Source organism: Miscanthus floridulus, chromosome 9, assembly GCF_019320115.1.
Source record: "Miscanthus floridulus cultivar M001 chromosome 9, ASM1932011v1, whole genome shotgun sequence".
Taxonomy (NCBI): domain Eukaryota; kingdom Viridiplantae; phylum Streptophyta; class Magnoliopsida; order Poales; family Poaceae; genus Miscanthus; species Miscanthus floridulus.
Window position 1 is genome coordinate 96,707,815 of NC_089588.1, and position 26,497 is coordinate 96,734,311.

The 26,497-nt window shown below is 43.5% G+C and overlaps 1 pseudogene; it reads left to right on the plus strand.

Annotated features, from left to right (window-relative positions):
• LOC136480354 (uncharacterized) overlaps window positions 1-25,554 on the plus strand; it is a 51,361-nt pseudogene extending 25,807 nt beyond the window's left edge.
• Window positions 25,555-26,497: the final 943 nt, after the last annotated feature.

Sequence of the window (26,497 nt, forward strand, 5' to 3'; positions counted from 1 at the left end):
ATGCACTCTGTGCTCCTCGCTTGCACCTCTACAGCCTCGCCAGTGCTGCTGACGCGGCCGCACCATCGCGGAGTGCCGCCGCCCCTCGCTGGCCGCACGTGGTCAGTCCTGTTCTGGGTATCTCCGGCCAAACCATCACCACAGCCGTGACCAGGGTAAGCTAGTGATGCTCTCATGCTAGCCAGTAGCGGCGCGGTGGTCTAGGGTAGCCTATACGGAAGCGCCACTGTCGCATGCGACCGCTCACCATGGCCGTCACTCCCGCAAGCTTCGCCGCTACCGTAGCTTCGGCTAGTGTAGGCACTTGGGCTGTAGGTTCAGGTTGGCCCGCTAGCTGGACCGGGGCGGGTCCTGGTTGGCCAGCGTGGTCGTTCAGTGCCGCGTCCGCCACACCGGCACGCGCAGGGGTGGCCAGGGACGTCCCCGATGCGAAGGTGAATTATTATAGGGTCATTAGTGCATGATAGCTGACCGCGTGAATAGCGTGCATAGGGGTCGTGTGATTTCATTTAAGCATGGGGCCTTTTGTGCAACTGCGGCAGCGCGCGTGGGCCGCGTCTGTGCAGTTCGCGCCATTGTGGGCCACGTCTCGTTGGGCTGCGAGGCCAAATTGTCTTTTCTTTTTCCTAAGAAAATAGAAATAGTCTTATATTTTACATTCTAAGCTAAACTTTGCAAATTAATATCAATTCACTTAGATGTCCAAAAATTATGAAATAAATTTTGTTTAGTTCCTAAAAATGTTGTATATCTGGTGGCATAGTTAGTTTATTCATGTCTAAGTTGATACTGAGGCCTATTAAATCAATTGCGAGTGTTTAGTATTATTTATATTAATATTTGTAGGAATTTTTGTGGCAAATGGGTAATAGTTTTGTCCATGAAAATTTTACAGTAGCTCCATAGTATTATTCGGTGCCACCTGTAATTTTTGTAGCTCCAGAGTAATTAGTTTGTTATTTGTGCCCTATTTCGAATAGATATTAAATCGATAGAATGGAATAAAGAAAAAACTTGGGTTTGTATAGCTAAAACAATCTTTGTGAAATAACGTCGGGGTTGGCAACGTGGAGACATAGCCTAAGTACGGACATCGTTAGAACTAGCTCGTTAGCTCGAGAGGCGTAAATCGTATTTTACGAGTCACGGTTGTAGTTGGTTAATTACGTCTCTGCATTTCATCCACGTATACCCTAATAGGAACAATGAGGGATCATGGAGTCATTTGGAGTATCAAAAGGATGGTCCAGAGGATCATGCCACCATGATGGAATGCTAACTTTTGGTTATATCTTACCTAGACAAGCCCGATGCATAACCTCTAGTATTCTACACTTTATTTTATACTTGTGCATTAAGTTTTAAGGAGTTGAATGAAAAAAAAATCACTTGCATATATGTATCCTTATCTTATGAGCCTTACTAGTATAAGGATCATGTAGATTGCTATGCTATAGGACTCTGGTAGAAGTCGAGTGATTGTCTGTCACTCGCGAGAGATAGTAAATATATTATTGTTGTTGTTATATTACTATCGCATGAAATATATATATATATATATATATATATATATATATATATATATATATATATATATATATATATGAATGATAATTGGAGACCGAGCGGAATGGTACTTTGGATCTGGACTTGGTTTGGCATTCGAGAGAGGCTCGGATTGCACTTGCTCTGCCTGTGTCGGTTAAGGACTGACCGTTGCATTGGATTCTAGTCAGGTCACAGACTTATTATCCTGAGCACATACTTGTTTATGGGAACAGGGAAGGCTCTTTGCTCTCTTGTCATGGGTTTCGGCTCTTTTTGGACCGACTGATTGGAGGTGGGGATGGTGGAGGTCTAAGCACCACACTGAGTCCGGGACTCAGGTGTGGGGGCTTGGAGTCCAAGTTTGGACGGGGACCTGGACCCCTTGACAGGAGAGTGGTGGATTGGTCCTGCTTGTGCTTGGGGTGCAAGCAGGACGTGTGTTTCGGGGTACCTAGCTGGGCACATTGATTCACGAATCACCGGATAATCCAGTACCACTTGTCTACAATCTGGCACCGTAGTAAGAACTGAGAGATGAAAGATGGTAAAATGGTCCTGGTTGCTTACCACCTGCTTGAAAGTAGCACATGTGCTTACATAGAATGGTTAGTTAATGAATTAATGATGATTGCTAATAAAATTGAATATAAGGATGTATATTTAGTAATGCTTCCTGCAGATGCAATAACCCATGATCCATATAGCCTTACTTATCCTTAGAGTCTTTTCTTTCCTCCTGATGGGTAAGCCTTGCAGAGTACAATTGCGTACTTAGGGGTTGTTCTACCCTATTGCAGGTGACATGAACATGTGCAGCTAGCACTTGTGTGTAGAAACCTCCTGGTGGGCTCAACGAGGATTTCCTTAATGTTGCGGACAAAGAGTTTATTTGAAACATTCACCCAAAATATTTTAAAATGGAAAAACTTATAACTTGCTATGATGAATATAATAGATCATCATGTTAATGTTTAACTTGTCATTAATTGATTTTATTTCTGCTAAGACTCTGATAACATGATTATATTCCGCTGTTATAAACAATAAATAAAATACTCTAATGTTGCAAGAAAAATGATGTAAGAAATGGCTAAAATGTTGTAAGCTTTATTCTCTCATTTGTGATCCTGATGGAAAAATATGGATTTTCAGGTTATCCCATGTGGTGTGCCCGATGGAATTGCCTGATGTAGCTCACCTTCGGGGTGCTTAGTGTCAAGTGGAAAACAAGCGCCTCCATAAGTGTGTTATTTTGGGTGGTTCTGCCACACACCGGTAGTGGCTTAACGTCCACTTATCACTGTCGGTTCTAGCCAAGAACCGTCAGTCATGTTGGGCTATCACTGTCGGTTCTAGACAAGAACCGACGGTGATAACATCACAGTACAAAAGGCTGGCGCCATCCTTTCCTTCCTCCTCTCTTTAATCCCGAGCATAGAGGCGCGTGTTTGGGCCGCTCCTTCCATTGTTGCGGCTGCTCTTCAACATGAAGCTAGCTCTTGGATTTGGAAGAATGGCTTGATCTCCTTACTTGAAGGTTAGTAACATGCATCCACTCCTTTGATTTTGTTGCTTAATTAGCGTTGTTTTAATGGCTACATTGCTTGATTCTCTTTCTAGTTTTTTCTCCATTCTAGAGAGCATTTTTCCAATTGGACTTTGTGCAAGGCTTGCAAGCAAATTGTGGTGAATCCATCATCCAAAAGGTTGGTGTCTTTGAACACATTTAAATTTCTAGGTAATTACATGGTGGTCAATATCATTGTTAGTATGTGATGCTATAGTTAGTTCTTGATAGGAGTAGAGTAGTTTTGTTTACAAATTTGGTGAGCAAATTAATCCATGTGCCACCTACCAACACATTGTTTAGAGCTACATTGTTGTTCATGATCATATCTCCGATTTTAGTGTTTTTTTAATTAGTGTCTCCATTTTTACGCAGCATGGAGTAGAATAATTGTTCTTTATTATTATGAAATAATTGGTTTTTAATGGTTCTACTATTTTCAATTTATATGACCGAGGCTACCAATTTCAATATTCCAATAATTAGTGTACAATAATGTTTTCCAAAAATAGGGTGACTAAATTAAATAAGTGTAGAATAAATTATTGTTTCGAGGAACAATTGTTGTTTATGAAGCTCAACTTGTTATTAATTTCTCTGTAATTACTGTCTCAATATTTTGTTGTGTAGAGATGGATCGAGTGTGGATGTATGGGTCCCAAACGGACAAGCGGTACATGGTTGGCGTCGGTAAGTTTCTCACCGATGTCAAAGAGCCCATGATGGGAATAGAAACCCTGTCTTCTGCCCATGCAAAGATTGCATGAATCAAAGGAAATGGGCTTAAATTAAGTCTGTACGAATGCACTTGATTACTAGAGGGTTCATGCCAAACTATATGATATGGACTATATATATATATATATGCATCGATCTATATTTATTTAGTTTGCTACATTTTACTTGGCACATTTTATATAATGAAATATATATTTATAGTCATATTTCTTAAATTTTATTAGGTGGGATGAACGTGCCTCCCCCACCACAAGAACTAGGTTTCCACCCTGGTGATGATCCATTTGATCCTGATGTGGTCATTCCAAACCACCCTATTCCAGCTATCCTATGAAATATTTTCCAACATTTTATTTTTGGATGCTAATTAATTAATAATTGTAGTTTAAATTCCGTAATAAGTGTTGTTTCATAATATGTATGGACTCAATCAAATAATATCATATCTTTCATATGTCATAGACTATAGCCCTGATACAGTGGCTACAAGCAGCACTTAGCTTGCTTATGGTGTCGGACAACGTTGAGAACATGACATCTGCTGATGATGGTCAAACTTGGACTTGTGAACTAAGCTTCTGCATCCCTTCGAGGCTAGCATTAAGGCATAAGGAATTTATTTGGCAGGCGGGATCATGGATGCCTAGCAGGAGAAGCATCTAGTTCTCTGTCGTGCGCAACTATTTGGTGACACTTCAGCACATTTGCTATCAGGTGCCTGATTTCTCGTACTTCAAGATAGAAGCTTTGCTTGCTGGTGATGTACCCGTTCCACAAGTAAGCAGATACTGGGCGAGCCACAAGCAAATGGATGTGGTAAAGTCAACGTCACTGATACCTGAGTCATGGTTATTTATTGTATTGTCATTGTAATAACGATCTCTCAATTTTTTTGCCCGCTTGCAGGTGGTGCTCCATGACATTACCTATGCTGCATTGGGCTTGTTGGCCATTCTAGACCAAGCTACGGAGAGACTCAGGTATGACTAGGAGTACTATACTAGGAACCTCGACCAACACACTACAGCAGGACGCTAGTTTTGCATAGGATTTACTAATGGGGCCAATGGTCGTTTAGTCAGTTACATCTATGGACGACCATATCACCAGTCTTTTGTGGCACGAGACAGTGCAATCGTATGAGCATTGACCTTTATCGATGGCTGTGGTTACAGAATTTGTGACATGAATTATCATACTTGGATGCAAATGTATGGTGATGCGCATCAACCCCTGAATTAGTGTTTGTTTAGGTTTAATTTGCAAGGTTTAAGTTTAATTCGGCTTGTGTTTGTCATGTAATTCACGTGATGTGGGACAAGAACTCTAAATTCTAATACCGTATTGGTCTCAAACTTTTTCTCAGGCTTGCACGTGCCACGGGTGAATGAAGCACCAAGTTTGGGATTTTCTGAGCTGGTTTGGTACTTTCTCTGATTTAATTGAATTTCCATGCGACATCACGGATTAATTAGAGGTTGAACTCAGCCTACCCAAAACGATCCAGAATAGTGCCAAATTTTTCCATGGGGTGTTACGTGCTCTAGGGACCAATTTTTGGTCGAGGTGGATGCAAAATTCTAGTGTGCCCAACATGTAATTGGGCCTCTTTTGTCCCATTTAGCACAAAGAAAAATAGAATAATAAAGAAAATGATAAGAAAAACCTAAAAATCTTGTGTGGGGCATAATTTGGGTGCAAAAAAATTTAAAGCCATTTGGACATAGGTGGTACATACTTGCTTCACAAACCTATAGAAGTTGTCTCATGTTACAGTGACTAAACACCTAGGTTTCCAAGGTTTCTGTGGTTCATATGCATTTCAGTGTCGTATCGGCTTAAACTTTTTCTCAGGCTTGCACGTGCCACGGGTGAATGTAGTACCAAGTTGGGGATTTTTCTGAGATGGTTTGGTAGTTTCTCCGATTTAATTGAATTTCCGCATGACGTCACCGATTAATTAGAGGTTGAATTGAGCCTACCCAAAATGATCCGGAATGGTGCCAATCTTTTCGATAGGGTCTTATGTGCCCTAGGGACCAATTTTTGGTCGAGGTGGATGTAAAATTCTAGTGTGCCCAACATGTAATTGGGCCTCTTTTGTCCCATTTAGCACAAAATAATAATAATAAAGAAAATAATCAAAAACACCTAAGATCTTGTGTGGGGTCATAATTTGAGTGTACATGCTTACAAAAAAAATTTCATGTCATTTGAACATAGGCGGTACATACTTGTTTCACAAATCTATAGAAGCCATCTCATGTTACAACGACTAAACACCTAGGTTGTCAAGGTTTGTGTGGTTCATATGCATTCCAGTGTCATATTGGTCTCGAACTTTTTCTCAGGCCTGCACGTGCCATGTGTGAAGGAACCACCAAGTTTGGGATTTTTCTGAGATGGTTTATACTTTCTGCTGTTTAATTGAATTTCTAAGTGACGTCACTGATTTATTAGAGGTTGAACTGAGCCTACCCTAAAAGGATTCGGAATGGTGCCATACTTTTCCAAAGGGTCTTATGTGCCCTAGGGACCAATTTTTGGTCGAGGTGGATGCAAAATTCTTGTGTGCCCAACATGTTAGGGCCTATTTTGTCCCGTCTAGCACAAAAAAATAATAACAAAGAAATTAATCAGAAAAACCTAAGATCTTGTGTGGGGCCATAATTTGGGTATACATGCTTGCAAAAAAATTTCAAGCCATTTGGACAAAGGCGATACATAGCTGCTTCACAAACCTATAGAAGCCGTCTCATGTTACAATGACTAAACACCTAGGTTCCCAAGGTTTCTGTGGTTTATATTCATTCTGATGTCATATTGGTCTCAAACTTTTTCTCAGGCTTGCACGTGCCACGGGTGAAGGAACCACCAAGTTTGGGATTTTTCTGAGATGGTTTGGTACTTTATGCTGTTTATTTGAATTTTCGGGCGACGTCACTGATTAATTAGAGGTTGAACTGAGCCTACCCCCGAAAAGACCTGGAATGGTGCCAAACTTTTCCACATGGTATGATGTGCCCTAGGGACTAATTTTTGGTCGAGGTAGATGCAAAATTCTAGTGTGCCCAACATGTAATTGGGCCTCTTTTGTCCCGTCTAGCACAAAGAAAAATATAATAATAAAGAAAATGATGAGAAAAACCTAATATCTTGTATGGGGCCATAATTTGGATGTACATGCTTGCAAAAAAAATTTCAAGTCATTTGGACATAGGTGTAATAGGAATATAAATGTGTGAAATTATTTAGTTTAAAAAACAAAATATATATATAATCATCACTTTTTAAACCGGCATTGATGGTAGACACTGACAGCGATGATAACTACCACTGTGGGTTTCATTTCATTTTGAAAACCGACAGTGATACGTATATTTTAAAAAATTCAAAAAAATGTACCCCACCTCGGGTTCGAGCGCGGGTCTCGGGGTCCAAAAGTAGCGGGCCTTAACCACTGCACTATGATAGTGCTTGCATTAGCTATAGTTTTTAACTTTTTTATATTTAGATATAGTGTAGTAAATTTATATTCAAAAATAAAACAAAATTAAAAAATTGGGCCCGCTCGGGGTTTGAACCCAGGTCTCGGGCTCCAAAGTGTATAGACTTAACTGCTACGCTAGGATAGTAATAGCATTAGGGTTTGTTTTTTATTTTCTTTTATTTATTTAGAGTGCAGTTAGGTGATTGAAAAATCAATCAAAAAGTTTGACCCGCCTGCGCTAAATAGGGTTCGAACCTAGGCCTCGGGGTACAGAGTGCGGTGCCTTAATCGCTGTGCTAGAAGTACTAGTTCGTAAGGAACTCGATACTAAAACTACATAAAATCTAAGTGGAATCGGCAGTGCTGTAGCTCATCATTGCCGATTCTAGGCTACAATCGGCAGTGATGAGGCCCATCACTATCGGTTTGTCTTGGCCACCGGCAGTGACGCGCCATCCTATATGTAACCAGAGCGCGCGCTGGTGAAATTTTTGCCCTCTTTTGAATGCCCGCGCCACTCTCTTCCTCCACACCGGTGAAGCACCACCTCCACCCGCCCCATCACCCGCTGCACCCACAGCCGTTCTTCATAGTGTGCCCGGCGGTCCCCGATGAGGAAGCCACCCGACGCCATGCCCTGCCCCATGGTCCTCCACACCGCTGTGCCGCCACCAGCGCTACCGTGTCGTACCCCATGCTAGCATCTGACACCCGACGCCCGCATCTTCCTCGACACCGTCCGTGCCACACCGACGCCCTCGTCTTCCTTGACACCGCCAGAGCACTGCCAAACCACTGCTGTCACCCATGCCCTCGTCTGGTTCATGCCGGCCATGCCCTCGTCCACGCCTACATCTGCCAAAGCCGGCCATGAACTGAGGCCCTCAGTAGTGCGTGGAGAGCTGCTACCGTCGCCCCACGGTTAGTGCCTTCGGCCATGCCCTTATGTGTTCGCTAAAATGCCCATGAGGATGATAGATTCGTGTAGAATCACTTCAAATTTCCTTAGTTCATGTTTGGTTGGACTACATTTGTTTATTGCTGTTTTGAGTGAATTAGTTGGTTTGTTTGAAAATTATTCTCATCGAACAATCACTTTGAAGTAGCTTTCTCTTTTGCCAAAGCACAACAGTTATAAGGAATGTAGCATGCCATGTAACATGAATCGATACTGGGAACTGGGATTGGGCTTTGGTACTTTTTGTGACAACTTAGTCATTTCAATTTGCATTTGTAAGCACTAGTTGCAGGACATGGTTGTTTAGGATTGAAGCAAGTGCAATGAAAGGTACTATATACCTAATTACTGACCATATCTAAATGAGTGCATGTGCTAGAAAAGAATGCAAATTTAAGTATGCAACCTAATTACTGACCATATTTTATGTATGGTCATTTATACTTGTGCACCTAGTGTTTGAATGTATCATATTGTTAGGCATTGTTTGTGTATGGAGAATAAATCATGACTCAAGTGTGCACTACAATTTGATCTGTTAATGGCAAGTTAGAAAGGCATGGCAAATTGGTTTGCTATTAAGATTCTCAAATCTTTTCAGAATTTTTATGCAAATTTGCATGGTGTTTACATTTGGGTGCATGGAGGCCATATTTGTATACATTGATATTTAAGATGTTCTTTGATTTATGGTGATCAAATTAGCTTAAAACACTGTGGTCATTTGAAGCATGGTTGAATACATACTAGTGCTCAAACATACATTGAATTGAGTTAGATGTTGAAATTCACGATTTAGTTTTGTTGGAAATTGAAGTTTCAATATTTCAATATAGTCTACAACTTTGCTCAATACACCAAACTTAGTTTGCTTGGTCTACAACATGTTTGAATGACATAGCACTATCAACATAATTTGGTTACATGTATAGGCAACCATGGCATGGTATGTAGTGCATGTTGGTCAAATGCCTGGGATCTACCTTACCTGGGGAAATTGCTATGCTCGAGTCAATCGATACCCAGGTAATTGTTACAAAAAATACAAAACAGAAGCTGAAGCTTTGAGGGCCTACTATGGTCCAATGAGTGCAAACCATAGCCATCCGTCGGTAGTGGAGATTGAAGAGGAGCCACCCGTCGGAGATATGAAGATTAGGAGAATTGCTCCTTGGTCTTAGAAAGATGCCATGCTTTTATTTGTGGCTATGGTCATTGCTTTTCTTATTTGAAAGTTGATGTAGGCTTTGTTTTGTAGAACAATAGGCGGACTTTTTTGTATGGGGCCAATCAAACAATGCATTTGTTGTACGTGAACTATTTGTGGACTTATTATTAGACTTTGCATTAAATCTCTATTAGTTGGGTAATATATATATGCACAAATTCTACTAGTAGTTTTATGCAGCCAAAACTGACCACGATCATGTCATAGCCATGGCTTGTCGTCGCCCATTAACCCATCTCCCAAGAACTGATAGGCAACAAGAAGCGGCTGATATCGGTGGGACGGGAGAGCAGCATGATTCGACAAATGGTGGTGGTAACAATCAGGACGGTGAGAATGAGTTACCATGGACCCCTACCACTCTTCTCGAGCTGGATCAAGATGACCAAGTAACTTAGGTATCATGTGACTAGGTAGCCACACACGCTAATTAATTGAGAGTCTATTAGCTTACTTGGTGTCTCCAGTAGGAGGTTGAGCTGACCGAGCAGCCAAATGGCTTAGGTAGCAGCAAGGCCAGAACCAAGCGAGGCATGTCATAGCTTCCTATTGGTTGGAATGCACGCTGGCACATCATTGAGTTTGACCAAGTCAGTGAGCTGCTCACACCTAAAAAGCTACGACCAAATACAAGACTATCATCGGGGCACTTGTAAGGGACTATATCCTGGGAAAGATGATGACCCATGGAGGATTCTCAAAAGTGAGAATGATGACATATGGGAGAAACGGATCACACAGTATTTCACTTTCCCACAATACTATGACAAGGAGCAAGTCAAGAAAAAAGCAAAAGAAATCATGGGGACATGCTTTAAGACTTTCAAGGGGACATTGTACAAGAAATTTGTCCTTGAGGATAAAGAGCCAAATTGGGATGGTGGAGAGTACACCAAGCAGAAGGACTTCTGGTAGGAATTCAAGCAATAGAGGCAATCCGAGGAGAACTTGGAACTAAGGAGGAAGAATAAGGAGAACTCGCTTAAAGTGACGAATCCTCATAAACTCGTCTATTGTGGCTATGCTAGTAAGATGGATGCATTTGACAGGAAACTTGAGGAGGTGGAACGCATTGGCATTGAGCCTGAGACTACCAATTGGGAGCCCAGATCGATATATTTCTTTATGGCGAGGGGGTACACCACGGCTTGGATAGGAGCTTTAGCTCCACAAATCTAGCCACGAGCATCCTCGTCCAGAGGATCTCCGAGGTAAATGATGAGGTGAGGAAAGGGACCCGTAGTACTAATAGGGAGAATGACGTGCTCACCCAAGCACTCGAAAAATAGAAGCACCCTGGTCACACTAGAGGAGCCGGTCTTGTTCCTTGGAAAATAGCATTCAAGGAAGAATCTTCCACTTATCGGAGCTGCTCGAAGGATAGAGCGGCACAAGAAGCAGAGTATATCAGGGTTCTGAAAGAGATGGAAGACAAATTCGAAAAACGGATTGATGAGAGGGTTCATGAAAAAGTCAATGTAGTTATGGCATCCATAGGATCAGGAGTAGTACCACAAGAACCTCTTCCGACTAGCTTTAGCCCACGGTTCAGGGGGTCACAGCAGCTGCAGATCGACCCCGCTCGATGATGAAGAGACGAATGCGCCTCATCCGGTGGACAACATTACCGAACCCGTCCATGTGAGGCTATACATCTGTCAGCAATGGACAACTGACAAGGTGATGGTCGGCCATGCCTAGCCTGCAGGAGACGGGACCATTAATGGCCGCCCAATTCCAATGAGGTATGCCCAGGTAAGCATTGATACTATACTTCATAAGAAGTATAGCAAGATGCACATTGATTACCCCACATAGGAAGATAGGCAACACCTTGTCCAGAACAAGGGCACTCATGTGGCCTGGCGCAAGCGCTTCATTAGGCTTGATCACCAGTTGCCTTTGAATGATGATGAGGACGACGGTGAATCTTCGCCGCCCAGAGATGATCACTCACCATCTACCAATAGAGGAGATCACACTACCATCCCTGATTCCTTGCCATCACCCCCAAGAAAAGAGAAGACTCCTCCTCCTCCTCCTCCCCCTTAATCACCCCGAGAAAACATAATTCTCGTCCTCCTCCTCCTGTACAACAGCCCAAAACAAGATCTAAGGCATCCTCATAGTCATAGAAAATGTCCTCAGATTCGGTGGCTAATGCTCCCAAAGTGGACCAACAAAAAACAAAAGGACGATGAGTGGCAGCATTACAAACTTGATGAACCAACAAAAGCCAGAAGTAGCCTCCACTGAAGACAAAGTTAGATTCTAGAATCTATTTGCCTCATTGCCTATGTGGAGGGTGCAGTCCGAATTTAATAGGCAAACAGAGAGTAAGCACAATCAATTAAGAGTCAAAGAAATACACCATGAAGATCAAAGGAAGATAAACAAGATTGTTGAAGACAACCCTGGATTAAGCCGGGATGATGCCGCGAACATCTATTATGATTCACTAGCATATGAGATGGCAAGACCGGAAATGCAGTTTCAAAGAGGCAATTTCTTGGTGGACGAGGAGGAGTATAAAAATTTGACAACATATATGCGTGACTTGCATGATTATTACATGGCCCAAGCACTTGAGACGGGGCAAGCGGGTTTCGAATATATTATCCATCCGCCGCATGTTTTCCATTATGCTAATGAAGAGAAGCATTTTGTCAGTTGGAATCACTTGTTTCAGCTATTCCGGAGACGCGATCTCAATACACAAATGTTGACGCTATGGACTATGTAAGTACCCTACTCGCATGATATTATAATTAATTACTCTCTTGTTACACAAATAGTTAACGACTACACATTCACCATGAATTATGTTGGTGTGTAGCAAAACATTGCTTCAAAACAAAGTACACTCATGTATCTTTCCTGGACCCTGAGCTAGTCAACAAGAGAACATGTGGAGGCATGCATGGAAATAAAGTGGAAGATCTGACGGAGACACTGACTGCCATTTTCAAAAATTTCAAGATGAGTAATAAAACTGAAATACTTGTAGCCTACAACTGCGAGTATGTGTTCTCTGCTCCTATTTTTATGCTTGTTTTTTGTAGTTACGATTATTCGTTAACTAGGGTTTTGTGATTGCAGCAACCATTTTGTCTTAAATGTTGTCGATATTAAAAGAAATCGTATCAAGGTGTGGGACTCGAAGAAAAAGCCACTTTCTTTGCTTGATCCCCTAGTCCATGTGCTTAATGCGTAAGCGAACCTAATACCATATTATTTTCTAATCACACATAGTATATTCTAATGTTGCCCCTTTTTCACACTTTATAATGTGGCACAGTGTCTAGGCAAGAATGGTTGGTGGGATGAAGGTCCCATTCCAGGTTGCACCAATGCAATTGGAGACCCTAGACCAGCTGGCGGAAAACAATGAATGCGGGTTCTACGTAATGTGGGCATTGCTTCGCTACCTCGGCGTAAAATAAGAGGCGGTGGATGCTTTGGTGTGTATAATTCCCATTTCATTTATATCTGTTAATTCAACAAAATGATCTACTTATTTCTTTAACATTTTTGCCTTTCGAAACCGATTTTTTTAAATGACAGCGCAAGAAATTTAAACACAATAGGCTGTTAGAAATGGAGGTCATAGCACTATCATCAGAGCTAGCAGCCTTCATCGTATCAGAGTGCTTGGAAAAAATGGAACATTCTCCATTGCACAGTCTGTGAAGTACAAGACGCAGTACGGGGCAGAGCAGCTCGCTTGACTATTGCAATTTCTTTTTTATTTGAAGGGATCTAGAGCTTCTTCATAAGTAAATTTGAACTATAATCATAACATTTGTAATGTTTAATGTTGATGGACCTGTCGTCTACGTAGCGAATATAAAGCGGAACTCAATTCCACCAATAAAATAAAATAAAATAAATTATAAAACAGTAAAATACGAAAAAGAGATCACTGCTGGTTAGCACAAAACCGGCGGTGATGGTAAAGGGGGCACTGCTGGTTCATGGCACGAGCCGGCAGTGTTGGTTAAACCAAAACTGTCAGCTTAAAATCAAAATCGACAGTGTTGCTAAAGACAACACTGTTGGTTTGAGCCACCAGCCGGTAGTGATGGCTCGACCAACACAGCCAGCTCGAGCCATGAACCGATAGTGATGGCTTGCTCAACACTACCGGCTTGAGACACAAGGTGACAGTGTAGGCTTGCTTGACACTACCGGCTTGTGCCAAGAACCGACATTCTTGAAGCAACCATCACTGTCGGTTGGGTCTATAAACCGGCAGTGTTGTTCAACTAGACACTGCCGGGTGGAGCCAGGAACTGACACTGTTGCCTGTAGAGCCAGGAACCGACACTATTGCCTGTAGATCAGTGTCGGTTCTTAGGAACCGGCAGTGATGTTAACACTCCATTACTGTCGGTATGACACTGTCGGTTCAAAATCTGGCAGTGAAGGGAGGTTTTGAACCGATAGTGATGTCCTGATGTAGGGTAGTAAGGAAGCAAAGTGATGACATCCACCTTGGCACTGCAGTGATCACAATGCGTGTTCGTGGATGTGACTGCATAACCATGGAGCAGATTTGTTGAGGACCAGGATACAAATTGTCATGTTCAGAACATAGGCTACTCGTCATCAGATTTTTTTGAGTAGGGATTTGCACTGATTTTAGGTTGACAAGGTTAGATAGACATTGTAAGGTAGGTTCCTCTAGCTCTCATCCCAATCACAAAATTCGATGGTCAAGGTCCTGAGCTGTGTCAGACACCCTAGATCACATAGCATGCTTGGTGACTTGATAGTTATAGTGCTTGAACTTCTTGTAGAGACATTAGTTTTCCAAATCCATCTGGCAGTCATACTCTGTAGTGAACACAAAGCTGCATTAGCTGTCGCAGGTGAATAAAAGTTGAAGGCATCCTTTCTATATGCTCAGTATTTCGTATGTTTAGCTCATGCAAAAATTGTAGATTTTGAATCTCCATTGGGACCTCAGTGATAAATATTCCACAGATATTCAAATATCTAGTTGATGAAGCATATTGCAAATATCTTTAAAGTGATGGTTCTTCACTCCAACACAATTACTTAAATCGAAAACACGTATGACCAGAAAGGTCGAAAGGTTTTGCATCAACTGAAAAGCTCGAGTGGACACAGTAAGTGACCTTACGTAGGAGAAGCTCATTGTTGCGAGCTGCTTGACTTCTTTCTGACTAAATTGCAGGAATAGACGGTGGATCTTTTTAGGAAGAGATATGGGCTGCTGTCCACCTACCTTTGTCAGAAAATGCTCTTCATTTGACAAGAAACTGGTAACATCAAGGACCATATCATTCATGTATCCTACTTCTGATAACTAACTCTTGGATATAATCCTCACCTACTTCATATAAGGTCTTCCCTTGTTCTTCATGGACAGAACCTTCCCCAATCCATTTCCATATCAGACCTCCTGTTTGAATCCTGTAGTCCTCTGCAAACAAACTTCGATATAGCAAGCAAGTCTTTAGATGTGAAGGTAGGTCATAGTAAGGTAACTGATAGTATCCTTCTCATATTCATCACATTATACTGCCATCGAGACCAGATCCCATGGATTGGTACACATTTGACCAATAGTTATGTGTATTTATTTCCTTTCCAGTTTTATTGGCTAGCATACTTGCCATCGTAACGATAACTAATGGTACACCACCACATTTCTTTAAGATTTTACCAGCCACTTCAAGTAAATTTTCTGGAGGAGACTTGTCTTCACTGCCAAAAACTCTGTAGGAAGCCTCGGATCAAGAAATCACAAGATCAATGAAAAGTGAGAAGAAAAGAGGGATTTTGGGCATCGACTATGAGAGATTTATTGCTGGGGTGTACAGAATATTCGCAATGAAATATCCTAAGTTGATTTAAGTCAATTTATATTCAAATTTATAAAGTCAAGATTAAAACTCTATTATAGTTTAGTCATATTTGTTAGGCAATTCAAATTTAACTTTCCAAAAGAAATAATCATGTATGAGAGCATCTAATCGGATTTACATAATCGTATTTAAACTAAATAAGCTATAATGGAAACACTTTTAAGTTGATATTAATCAATTTTACATTTGGTAATAAAAGCCCGATGTGATAGCCCTCAATTGATTTTAAATTGGGAAGATATTCATGCACCCATCAATCAAAACAATATTTAACATAAAATTCAAAAAGGTCTAACATTATTGACGTTGCTGCCAACATGTGGATTATGGCCATTCGATTTAACGCAACAAAAACACACTAGAACATAGCTAAAACGAATAAACTATGGAGAAAATATTACGCCTTGTATTAGTTCTCGATCTAAAAGGCCTGCCGCACTAGTGTAAAAGGATTTAGAAAGGCGGTGGACCATGGATGCCGGCCGGCCAGCAAGCCTTGGAGGGGAGGTGCAGAATGGGATGGGACCCTATAGCGTTAGACAAAGGATCCGTACAAATTTCCAAAGTAGGAGAGAGATGTTAACTGAAATTGTATTTAGCTCTGTCTGAGTTATTAACTTATTTCATGCAGTGTACTGTAGGATCTCTTGGGCAGTTAATATACCAAAATGGAACGGTAAGAGAATATTCTTTTTGCCTAACTAGCAAATATGGCCGTGTGTTGCAACAGGACTACAATCTTTTATACTGCCGGCAGCATGAGTGTGGACAGCAAAGCCGCGCACTGCCACAATGTCTATGACCAAGTGGCTTGAACCGACAACAAAATCCTCTCTTTCTCCTTCGCATAGGGCTTCTAAGGCCACTGCTGCGAGCTTTGTGCCTGCTCCCATGCATTATCGGTGCTTGCTCCCGTGTGAGCCCGCGCCTCCTCTCTGCTTCGAGCAGGAGGCCACGCCTCCTCTTGCCCGCGCGTGCGAGCATGCACTACAGGAAACCGGGACTTTGCCCAGTGCTCAAATCTTTGCCGAGTGCCAAATATCGGGCACTCGGCGAAACTTGGCACTCGGCAAATAGGGCTTTGCCGAGTGTCTGGCACTCGGCAAAATAAGGCACTCGGCAAAGCCAAACTTTGCCCAGTGCCAGACACTCGGCAAAGTTAGGCACTCGGCAAAGAGGCGCCCGGAGATAACGGTACCCAACGCCGTCCTCTTTGCCGAGTGCCTTCTGTTTGGCACTCGGCAAAATATTGGCTTTGCCGAGTGCCTAGGGTTAGCACTTGGCAAAATATTCACTTTGCCGAGTGCCAAACCTTGTCACTCGGCAAAATATTTTTTTTTTGTTTTTTGCCACCAACTTTTTTTCTTAGATTTGTATTTGTACCATTAACAACATGTTCAAATTTGGCACAATTTCATTGTTGTTTGCTATATTTCTTCACTTTATTTCGTTTTCTTGCAATTTTCCGGAAAATGTAGGTTTGAACTGCAGGTGCATCGAATAATAGTTTTGATCCATTCCAAAAATGTTATTCTTGTTTGTTAGTGTCACTTTATGCTAAATCTAGGAATTGTCTCCAAATTTCGATCAACGTGCTCACGGGGCAACGTCGCGAACTTGCGTGTGAGTGGTTATTTAATTCTATAAAATTCAAACGAATCTCGAAAATCATGAAACTTGGCGAGATGTCGTGATATCACATGCATATGCGGTGGTAAAAATTTGATAACGTTTGGAGGACGTCATCACGTATGGTGTTCACAAACCTGATGATGTCCTGGTTTGTGAACACCATACGTGATGACGTCCTCCAAACGTTTTCAAATTTTTACCACCGCATATGCATGTGATATCACGACATCTCACCAAGTTTCATGATTTTCGGGATTCGTTTGAATTTTATAGAATTAAATAACCACTCGCACGCAAGTTCGCGACGTTGCCCCGTGAGCACGTTGATCGAAATTTGGAGACAGTTCCTAGATTTAGCATAAAGTGACACTAACAAACAAGAATAACATTTTTGGAATGGATCAAAACTATTATTCGATGCACCTGCAGTTCAAACCTACATTTTCCGGAAAATTGCAAGAAAACGAAATAAAGTGAAGAAATATAGCAAACAGCAATGAAATTGTGCCAAATTTGAACATGTTGTTCATGGTACAAATACAAATCTAAGAAAAAAAGTTGGTGGCAAAAAACAAAAAAAAAATTTATTTTGCCGAGTGCCAAGGTTTGGCACTCGGCAAAGTGAATATTTTGCTGAGTGCTAGCCCTAGGCACTCGACAAAGCCAGGACAGGATTTTTTTTTAATTTTTTATTTCGCCGAGTGCCAGATCGGGGGCACTCGGCAAAATACTTTCTTGGCCGAGTGCCCCGGATCTGTCACTCGGCAAAGAGGTTTGAAATATAAAAAAAAAACCGGACACACGCACACACACCACACACACACCACACACGCACACACGCGCGCGCGTCCGCCCCGCCGCCGCTGCGCCCCGCCGCCGGAGCCGCCGCACCGCCACCGCCGGCTCCCCGCGCGCCCGCCCCGCCGGCTCCCCGGCCCGTGCGCCCGCGCGCCTCGGCCCCGCGCCCGCCGCGCCCGCGCGCCCATAGTAGGAAGGAGGAGGAGGTAGGAGGAAGAGGAGGAAGGAAAGGAGGAAGGAGAAGAAGGGGAGGAGGAAGAAGAAGAAAGAGAAGGGAGGAGGAGGAGGAGAGGAAGGAGAAGGGAGGAGAAGGAGGCAGGGGAGAAGAGAGGAGGAGGGGAGGAGAGAAGGAGAAGGGGAGAAGAGGAGAAGAGGAGAAGAGAGGAGAAGAAAGGTGCCGCCTCAGTTCGTCGACCCTCACGCTGTAGCGGTCGTCCCCGTTGTCGTCGCCGGCCCTCGGTCTTCGCATTCTCGCTGGCAAGGTATGCCCTAATGTTAGTATTAGTTAGTAAGTAGTAGTGTTAGTAGTAGTAGTTAATTAGTAGTGTTAGTATTAGTTAGTAAGTCATAGTGACAGTAGTAGTTGTAGTTGTTGTTCATAGTTTTAGTGTTAGTAGTAGTTATTGTTGTATGTGTGTGGTTGATGGCCTTCGTGCCTATGTTTGGTATACATGTGGTTGTCGGCCTTCGTGCCAATGTTTTCTGCAGGTTTTGGGAACCTCTCCGTGCAGGGAAGGTGCTGCCGAAATTTTCAATGGAGTCTAACCATTTGCCTTTTCTTTGCAGGACGAGGACCGTTGGGAGGCACTCGGCGACCCCGATCGTCTTCGTCGGCGTTGCGGTTCTGCCTGCACCGCGTCGCCTCGCCACTGCAGCGACTCGCCACCGCCCACTAGCCTGACCTCACCGACACCCTAGGTATAACCCATCTTCCATACTTGTATCTCATGTAACCCCAGTTAGGCGTCTCCTGTCCGAAAGAGATACGGTCGTTGGTATGCAGATCTTTGCATACCAAATTCCGTACCTGTTTCGTATTGTCCACATTTTTTGGACAGCCCGCGGATGCGTAGATGGGTTGGTTTCCGTGGCCCGCTCCTGTCCGAGATAGAGTTTCAGCACCACCTCCTCGTTGTTCTCCTGATACACAATCTCCCTGCCAGGACGTGTATCGGGAGAACAGCGGGGAGGTGCTGCCGAAATTCTGTCTTGGATATGAGCGGACCATGGAAGCCAACCTCATCTACGCATCCTCGGGTGGGATTAGGACCTATCCTTCACCTATTAGATGTATAGTAGGAACGCCTTGTGGATTTACCTGCACTTTTTATTACTTGCTTACATATGCATGTGCCAGAGGATGGATAACCATGAGTGGATGTACACGGGCCACGCAAGTATGACCCCAGAATGGATGACCAAGACCAATGCTTTCCTGGAGCATGCATTTGGCGAGGCTGCTAAAGGGTTAGCCCGGATGCCGTGTCCGTGCAGCAGATGTGGCAACAAGAAAAGAAAAATTAAGAGGCTCGTGGGGGAAGATCTTATCAAGTATGGATTCACGGCAAACTATACCCGCTGGATCCACCATGGTGAAGCCGATCGTATTAGAGAGGAGGTGGTGAGACAGCGTCTCGAGGATTATGATGGAGATGGCGGGGTAGCAGACTGGATGGATGACATTCAGCAGGCACGGTTCGGTGAAGGATTGGAGGAGAAGCCAGAGGAAAGCGCAAAGGCGTTCTATGATATGCTGTCTTCAGCGCAGAAGCCCTTGCACGAAAAGACAACGGTATCGCAGCTGGATGCAATTGGACGCATCATGGGGTTGAAGTCGCAGTTTAGGCACTCCAGTGAGTATATATATATGGTTGATCAAGTCCTTTAGCTTGTGTAGATACTAATGAATTCAATTCTCCTTTGTGCAGCAACAGTCGTCGGGTTCGAACCCGACTCCTTCACCTCAGCACACACACCCCGGCTGGACAGGTCCACCACCGCACGGAGGTGCCCCTTCAGGCTCCTATTGGGATCAGTGGCAGTAGGTGGTGCCCCTTCATGTTTCATTGACTTTTCTTGATCTAGGACTTGTGTTGGATGAAGACTTCTTAGATGTTGTCATGGATTTGCACATTGGATGTGCGTGTGATGGATTATGCAGGAGGATGTGCTTGTGATGGATGTTGGATGTGCTTGTGATGTATTATGGATGTATGTGATGGATTATGTATGCGTTTTGTGTGATGCTAAATGCCTGTGTGCTGTCTCATGTATTATATATGAGTTTTGCGTGTTTGCTTTCGAAGGAAAGCAACAAACAAAAAAAAATAGCAAATTTCCCAGCTTTGCCGAGTGCCAACACTGGGCAAAGAAGTCTTTGCCGAGTGCTAGGGGTGTGGCACTCGGCAAAGCTGGAAAAAAATGCTGCAAAAACAGCCACTTCCCCAGTTTTGCCGAGTGCCACAGCCTGGCACTCGGCAAAGAGGTCAATTTTGTCGAGTGCCAGGTGGTACCACTCGGCAAAGACTATTTTTAAAAAGATTTTTTTAAAAAAAAATGGTTTCTTTGCCGAGTGCTGAGCCCTGGCTCCCGGCAAAAATTCAAATTTTGTCGAGTGCCAGTCCCTAGGCACTCGGCAAAGCCGGCGTCAAATGTTGACGGCAGTTATTTTTTTGCCGAGTGCGGGCTTGGCACTCGGCAAAGACTTTGCCGAGTGTCGATTTTTGGCACTCGGCAAAGAAATTTTTGCCGATAAAATCTTTGCCGAGAGACCTTTGCCGAGTGCTTGGCTGGCTTTGCCGAGTGCCCCCAGCACTCGGCAAAGAGGGCGTCTGCAGTGGTGATGCGTAGCTTCGAGCCGCCGCCAGCGCCTACTCCCATACAGCGTGCGCAAGTTTGTGCCACCACAAGGCGCTGCCGCCTAGGCCTGCTCAAAAATCATGAAAGGGACACAGAAGAAACAGACTGCAGCAATGAGAAAGAGGAAAAGAAAAACAAGAAAAGTAAAAAATCGAACCACAAGGCGCTGCGGCCTAGGCCTGCTCAGAAACCTTGAAAGGGACACGGAAGAAACAAACTGCAGCAACGGGAAAGAGGAAGAGAAAAACAAGAAAAGTAAAAAATGGAAAAAGAGAGAACGGAACCAACCCAAAAATAGATGCCAAACAGAAAAGGGAAAGGATGTTGGAGGGGGAGGCAACGGTGGAGGGGAGGTTGTCGCGGTTGTGAATTTAAAAAGAGAAAAAGTCCCGAACGGACACAGAAAAAACTGGACGGAAGAAAGATTATTGCAGGTGACGGATCTTGTAGAAGGTTTGATAAAATATTATTATTGACAAAATTTTTGCCTCTTTAGTGTTAGGTATAGATTTTTTTAACAATATTAGGTATATATTATGTATAGAAGTATATGTATATAGATATTAGACAGGATAACAAATTATTATATTTATTAAGGTTGATTAGTTGGAGCACCAGCTGATCTAGATTGATTAGTGATGAAAATATCTATTTAAATTAGGAACGAGAAAGAGATCAAATACACATACTAATATTTTTATTATTTATTTTTTCTATCTATAGAAAAAGAGATAAAAAAGAAGAAGAAAAAGAGATAAAAAAATGGACGTGTGTGTTAGTGGCGGAAACAAAAAAAAATAGAAAAGAAAAAACAATCTGGCAGTCTGGCAAAAGGGCACGAACTCTCTTTCATGGAAAAAAACAGGCGTGGGTCACAGTGAATAGGTTGGACAAAACAAAATAGTGGTAGAAATTTTACCTCTTTAGTATTAGGGAAGGGATAGATAGAGGTACGACCTGGACACGGAAATGACAATTGGATGATCTAAGCGTGAATCTAGCAGAGATTAGGTGATGGACGAAACGAATTGTGGCAAGAAATTTTGCCCCTTTAGTATTAGGTATAGATGTCACCATGAAAGTTCTGAAACAAAATTACTAGGAGAATGCAAAAATAGAATGTGACACCGTTAAGGAAACAACCAGGGGTGTAGCCAGCCGCCCGCACACCTCACTCATGCACTCATCTCCCATCCCCATCTCGCTTCCACAACCCCGACGGCCGTGGCCGGCTCCTCCCTCTCTCCCCTCTGGCGGCGGCGGCCACGGGTTCTGACGGCGCCTCCTCCCCACGCACCTGATGTGGTTCCTCACTCTGTCCCGTCCGGCGGCGGGATCCGGCGGTGGCGGCGCCTGTGAGGTAGGCAGCCGCCGCCTCCTCCTCCTCCTCCTCCTCCTGCGTTCAAGATGTGGGAGTTAGGGTTCCGGCGAGCTTCTCCTCTCTTCTTCCCCAACTCCGGTGGGCTTAGACGGGAAGGGTTTAGGGGGGACGGCCGGCAAGGTGGTGGGGATGCTGGCGGGCAGTTTAGGGGCCCTGGAGGCAGCTAGGCCAGGTTGGGGCAGGGGCGCCATGGCCATGGCTACTGCAGAGGCGGGGCAGGGAGTGGGGAGGTGAAGACGGTGGCGCAACGGGCGAGCTAGAGTTTTGCCTGAGCTCCGTGGACATGGCCACGGCCGCAGAGCTCCGAAGAAACCCTAGCTCGCTGCGGCGGGGCGGTGGGCAGTGGCAGGGGGGAGGGCAGGACGAGGGAGCCGCCAGAGGCGAGGAGGAAGAAGGGTGCTGGGCGCCGGAGTCGAGGAGGAAGAAGTTGCCATGCGTGCATGTGCACGACAGCTGCGCGTGCATTAGCCACATCCCTATATAAGAAAAATTCTTATTTGACGTTACTAAAATGAAGTCACCTTTCCTGGGCCCTGCAATGGAAAATTCCTTATTTGATACTATATCTAACTGTCATGCCTAATATGACACTAACATCAAATCTCAGCTCCAACGTGTAAAGTGGAGGGTGAAAAGATCATTTTACCACCACAGTGACAAGAGTTATGTCTACACTACGAATTCAGGTTTTCGCATACAATTTTTAAGAGATCATTGTAGCAGAGCATTATTTTTCTTTTTTTATTGGGTTCATGTTATCATAATAGCTCAAAAAAAATTCCACACGTCATTTGAGACATGCAAGCATCATGTAAGCTTATTTGACTCAACTGCGTGGATAAAAATTTCATCACCTAGGCTAGCAAGCTAGCCAGGCAAACTATATAACCGGGCAGCTATCAAGTGGCTCCCTAGCCTTGTCCAGTTAGTTTACTGCTGTGAGGCGATGCCAGCTAGTGATTTGGTGTTGGGGATTTGAGGTTTCTGGGCGAGCACCGAGAAGTCCCCTTGGTTAGCCAAGGACATGGGGATTGCTTGTGGTGGGAGATATGGAGAGTGATGTGTCTATGGCTTTGCCGCCGGCTTGGGCATCTTTTTTTTTTTTGAGGGAAACGGCGGGGAGGAGTACTCCCCACCTTTGATTGATTAGGAGCTGCAAAAAAACTTTGCAGTTCTGTTACATGAGTAGCAGGTTGCAGTTGGGGATAGATTACAACAAGACCTGATTGGTTTACATTATCAGGAAACTAAGCCACACCATTGATCAACTACAAATCTCTCACTTCTAGGTAGGCTTGGGCATTTGTAGTTCTGAGCGGAGAGTTAGTTACTTGTATGCCAAGCAAGCTGACTGAATACAACATGGATGGCATAGTAGAAACATGCTAATCCTTATCTCTTAGCAAAAGTTTGTCCTAGTAAACAGGCTAGTAGCTAATAAAAGGAAAAAGATATAATTTCTTGCAGGGCTCATTAAATTTCCCAATGCAAAACATGCTGATTTCAGTAAAGATAAGCAAACATTTCACACCTTGGGTTTAGGTAATATTGCAACTGTATTTTACACCTTGTGGCGGACACATTTTTATTGGGAATAATTTTTATAGCGTACCAAGTCCAGTTCAGAATGAAATGTAAAATATGGGAAATTAAGATAATTTTGAACTGGTTTGCTTCCAATTTTTTTTAATGACCATTTTCTTCTGAATTCTCTGTCGTTCCTGCCTTAATGCCAATATAGGCAACAACATCAAAATACGATTTATCATTTGAGCTCCTTTCAACGATGGTGTCATTTTGTACCAATTATCTTCATGCGCTCTAATTGTTTTATTGCTTCATATACTTGTACCATTAAGGGGTTCTAATTATTATGTAGGAGGAAGAGATCTGGAGAACTTGAATTAAAGAAAATTTTATTGCTCCCTTTGTTATAATGTCTGAACATCTAGCTTTTATTTTGTTTAACTGCACAACGTCTTTGGTAATACAAGGCATGAGGGCAAAATTGCCAAACCTGTTGTAAATTTAGTTAATTAAATGGTAGCGTGTCATTAATTATATGTAATATTCATTATGCGCAAGCATTGGGGTGTGACGGGGCGACGAGCCCACTACAGGATGGGCAGTGGAGGATGAATGATGGGGGAAGGGGGCCAGTGGGGAGGTCGGCAGCAGCCCGGGCAGTGTGATTATATTCCCGGCTGTATGTTCGCTGCATCCATCTATTTATGCGCATCACCTCGTCTTTGAACATATGCATTCAGTGCTGTTTTGACATACTGTACACCCTTAGTATGGACGCCTTTGCAGCTCTACTGAAGGACCCCCAACTCGTGATCTTCTCCCATGTGGGCAATGTCAAAGACCTCTTCACTAACTCGGCCTTCCTCTGCAACTGATGATGAAACTGCGGACCACGGAGGGTTCCTCCGTCTCCGCTCCCACCTTCATGCTATCACCATTGTCGCCACTCATTGGCCCCACAGAACGTTCCCTCACAGCCTTCGTCCCTGACCATGATGGCACCTTCAACTACGCAGAGAGCCTGGAAGCACGCCATGGGATCATCCTGATGCAGCTTGTGCCTCGCACCTTTGACTGACCCAAGCCACCTGTGCTGCTCAGGCTCTGCAACCCTATCACCAGCGAGTGTCACTTTCTCCCGCCTCTGGAGACTCCATTGGATTATCCGGACGTTGGTCTCTAGGTCACCGTGAATGCCATCATCACGGCCGCCGATAGCAGCTGGTCCTCATCACCACCAAAGGATTTGGACCAGACAGTAAGGTGTACCTTCACTCATACTCCATTGACACACGCAACTGGAGCACACCCACCTGGTGGTTAGAAGGGAGCCGTTACTCCCTCGTGGGTGATACGGCCGCTGTTGTTCACCGCAGCGCAGCACACACTGGCTATGCACGGATCGTAAAACTATGGGCAGCGCGCACCAGGATGATGATAACCTGTACAAACTCAGTGTGGAGATCGGCACAGCTAACGTTTCCATGACAAAGCTTCCTTTCCATGCTGGCGGCTCACGGCTCCTCTGTGTCAGCAAAGACAAGCTATCAGTCACTTGTATCTATGTCATGCATGTGACTCTTTGGACGCAGCAAGAATGCGGAGAACAAGGTGACGACACCCCTGCGCCGTGGCTCCGCACTGTCATCAGGATAACACCGGACCCAAACTACCGCCCTCGAACTCTTGCTGCTTGGCGGCAGTGGTTTTGCCTTAACAATGGATCACTGCTCGTGCTAAACAAGAACTACGGTAGCTACTCAATCTTCATTCTCGACCTAGAGAAGAAGGTGATGGAAGAAGTCAAGGACAGCTTCCTGCCAGCCGAGAGAAATGATGGGGAAAATCTGACGTTTGTGCCATACGAGATGGACTTGGTGAAGTTCTTTGTGCTCCGGCTTGGTGGAATATGTAAAGAGCCTCATCACTTATGAATGTCTTCATCCTGCTGCTTATCTGTTGGATGATTTGGAAGCATCAGAATGAGGTCGTATTCAACGGGCTACCCACTTTGAGGGATGCAGATTGCTGGTGTACTCACTTGTTTGCCAATATATATTGGGCTTCCTACTGTGATGTATGCTAGTAGATATAAAGTGTTTAAGGCGTGCTGATAAATTTTGTAGTTTATTAGCTATTGAATTAATAATACTGTATTATTACTGATATGCCTTTATTATGCATGCATTTGCATTGAAAGTTTATACATCATATATAGTGGCATGAAAGGGAACATGTCAATATATATTTCCTGCATACATCACAATGCCATAAGAAGGAATATACCAATATTTGCAGCATGTATATTTTTCTTTTCGTATGACAGATAATACTGTTTGGATGGTAATGGTACGCAGGTGAAAGATAAACTGAATGGCGGATAAGTAGCTTTAAACTTTTCAGTGACAATTAAGGAAGCATGACTCTTTTAAAGAGATTAATAGCACAATTCAGTGACAAATAAGACACCAAACAGAATAATTGTTTGGCCGGGTCAAGAAAAAAGGAAGTTGTATTTGTAATGGACTCAGGAGTCAGGAAAATCTTCTATGCTTTGGCATGGCCAAGCAAGTTGGGATTATTGGAATACTAGCAAAATTGCCCGTACGTTGCAACGAGACGCACTTCTTGTTTGGTCCTAGATAATTTATAGCCTAGAGATTTAACGATTGCATCATGCATTTCAATTAGTTGTGCGATTTTATTCTATATAATAGTTGGACACGGCATGCTACTTGTATGTTTAATTTTATGCATAGCAACCTTGTGGCCATGTCATGCTTACATAGTTAGTGATTTTGGCTTGAAGCAAATAAACAAACTCTTGTACATGTCTTTAAAATTAATGGCGCTGCTTAATTAAATTTATTGCCACAT